Raw genomic sequence first — 3,623 nt, 5'->3', positions numbered from 1 at the left:
TTTTTGGCATCATTCAATTTCTCACTAAAGCAAGCAATTGGTCTACCTTCTTGGCTCATAATAGCTCCTATTACAGTACCACTAGCATCACAGTCTACTTGAAACACCTTGTTAAAATTAGGAAGTACTAAAACAAGCTTCTCAGTAACTTTCTCTTTCAATAGATTAAAACTCTTATTTGCTCCTACAATCCACTCAAATTCTTTCTTATCCCCTCTTATTGTTTCAGTCAAGAGTCCACAAATACTACTAAAACCTCTTATGAACTTTCTGTAAAAACTAGCGAGTCCATGAAAAGATCTTACCTCTGTCATACTTCTTGGAGTAGGCCATTCAAGAATAGCCTTCACTTTATTTAGGTCTATTTTTGGACCTTCTACTGAGACTACAAATCCCAAGTACACCAACTCCTTCTTTACAAAACTGCACTTCTTCAGGTTTATCAACAACTTTTCTTCCCTGAACTTATCAAACACTTTTCAAATATGGATCAAATGCTCCTCCAATGTCTTACTAAAGATCAAAATATCATCTAGGTAAATAATAACAAACTTACCCATAAACTTCTTCAGTACCTCATTCATGAGCCTCATGAAAGTGCTCATTGCATTGGGTAGCTCAAAAGGCATGACCAACCATTTGTACAATCCTTCTTTTGTCTTGAAAGAAATGTTTCACTCATCACCTTCTCTAATGTGAATCTAATGGTATTCAATCTTCTAATATACCTCTGTAAATTACTTAGCCCCACTCAAACTATCCATAATATCATCCATCCTTGGTAATGGAAATCTATACTTGATTGTGATTTTTTTTTATTGTGAGAATATATACACATCCTCCATTTTTCATTCTTATTTGGTGCTAAGATGGATAGTACAACACATGGACTTAGACTCTCTCGAATCAACCCCTTCTGCAACAACTCATGAACTTGTTTCTTCAACTCTTCACTTTCTGCTGGTGTTATTTTGTGAGTTGCCTTGTTTGGAAAAATGCCTCCTAAAACCAAATCCATCTGGTGACTAATCTTCCTCATTAGGGGCAATCCATTAGATACATTATCTAATACAATATCAAAAAACTCTCCCAACATATTCTCAACTTCTATAGGTATCTCCTCTATTTTTTCTTTACTATCTTTTGGAATTATAGCAAAACACACATGCTCATGCTTCATACCTTTGAGAAAATATTTTCCATCAACAAAACATATTCTAGAAGAACTACCTACTTTTTCTTCTTTATCCTTCAATGGTTTCAACTTATTTTTTACTCCATCCTTGGTTAGAGTGTAGGTATTTTCTCACCCATCGTGTACAACATGTCTGTCAAACTACCACAGCCTACCCAGCAACATATGACATATGTCTATAGGTATGATATCACATAGTACCCCATCCTAGTAGCTTCCAATCTTAAACTCCACTAAGCACTACTCATTTATCATTACCTTGTGGCCATCTTGCACTCAAGAAATACAGTATGGACGTGGGTGTTTCTATCTCTTCAACTTCAACTTAGTGACCATCATTTCTACCACCATATTTTTAGTACTTCCACCATCAATGATCACATCACAATACTTATCTTCACATTTGCACCTTGTGTGAATTAAACTCCTTCTTTGATCAAGTTCATCCTCACCACTCAACAAGACTCTTCTATTAACTAAGACATCTCTTTCAGCATCTTCAAAATGTGAAACATGTGCAACTCTAGCCTAGCCTTTCATTCTTCAATTTGTCCTTCATTGGTGCTAGTACATTCAAATGCTCTATGCCCTTCTTCTCTGTAGTGAAAATATTTCTCACAGAAGCCTCCTCTTCCAGATCCTTATCCTCTACCTTGTCCTCTCTAATCTATATTGTTTTGATCATGGAAATGATTGGAAGTGTTTCCCCTTTGGTTCTAATTTCTACTTCCAGCCTCATCCTTGTTCTTTGGATCATTATTATGGCCTCCATAAGATTATTCTCTAGATCTTCCATCGCGACCTCTTTCGCTATTCTTATTGTCAAACTTCTTTCTTAGTTTCTCCTCAAATTTTAGGGAAAATTGGTTTGCTTGCTCAATACTATTCATTCAAACTAGATCAGCTCATTCTGAATGCTTGGCCTTACCACATAAATATAATGAACCACTTTCTCCTTATTAGCTTCTACATAGCCAATTTTAATGAGAACTTGATAGAACTTTTTGATATACTCTTGAAAAGATTTTCCCACCTACTTCAACCCTTGTATTTTATTCAAAAAATCAAGCTCATAATCCATGAGAATGAATTGTTTCTTTAGTTTAGCTACCATTTGTTCCCATCTAGTGATTTTTTCCTTTCTCTTTCTATTTCACTCCAACTAAACCTCCTGCCACTAGATCTTTGCATGTTCCTTCAGATTTGACTTTGCAAACTCGACCCTTTCAAGATCTTCAATATCTTCACACTCAAAGTACTCCTTTAGTTCATTGATCCAATCAATTAGCTCCTCTGGGTCAAGATTTCCTAAAAAATGTGAGAACCTCAAACTTAGGTCTTTTTCCAATCTTGGAGATGGCCCTTGAATGCCTCTCTTCTTTTGGGTTTAGAACTACTTATGCTTCAGCATTTTCTTCTACTTCATCCTCATCCTCACTTTCATCTCTTTCAGGAAGATTTATTCCTCTATGCATTTGTTCTTCCAATGCTTGCATTCATCTTTGGAGTGCTAGGAAACCCTTAGGTGTAACACCTACAACTCTTCCACCATGCTCTCTTTATGGAGGCATTTTTTGCACTTTTTCTAAAACCCTGGTGCAAACTACCTCACAATCAGCGATCTATCTACATGCTTAGCCCAAACCATGGTCTTGGTGCAAACTGCCTCATAATCGACAATCTATCCACATTCAAGAACTAGGCTCTGATACCACTTGATGAAAGGGGTTGCCCTCAATACCATAAACACATAACAGAGACAAATAAAGAAGAACAAATGCAAGAACAAAATATGGATTTCTTATTTACACCACAAACGTGGGTGGAATTATAGAATTCAAAAGTACAAAATGCTAACCCACATGGGTGCCTTCATTACAGTAATTTGTATGACTAAGCTATGAATTACTACCTAGAGCTATTATAGAAAATGTTTAGGTCTTTCTTAAATATTCAATTTTATGTCGCCCAGGAAGGTTCTAGACATTGAAACTTAATACTTAGGGCTGACAAACCTTAACAATATATATAAAGTTTGCCAAATACATCTTTGACAATTATTTTAGATATTTTGGGTAGCCCAACTTTGGAAGGTCATAACTCTCCAACTATTGCTCTAATTGGCTATTATAACCACTTTTGGAAATAACAACTCATGTTCTATAGGCTTACAACAATGCTAGCACCCTTCTATTGAGTTTTTGGACCTCATCTGGGCACTCTAAAGCCTCCAACGGTGAGCCTACAGATTTTTCTGCAATTTTTTCCACCAAAAATCTACAATAACTTCTCCAATACTTATGCTTGAGCAATAAGATTTTTATGGTAGGCTTACAACTCTAAAATGAACCTTCCTATAGAAAATGAGAACATTCCAAGCTCATATGAAAAACTTATTAAAATTAGCAAGTTCCCATAAATAGTGACC

The sequence above is a fragment of the Cupressus sempervirens genome, chromosome 8 (assembly GCF_028749045.1).
Source record: "Cupressus sempervirens isolate cs-2001-9-10 chromosome 8, ASM2874904v1, whole genome shotgun sequence".
Lineage (NCBI taxonomy): Eukaryota > Viridiplantae > Streptophyta > Pinopsida > Cupressales > Cupressaceae > Cupressus > Cupressus sempervirens.
Note: the sequence above shows the minus strand (reverse complement) of the source record.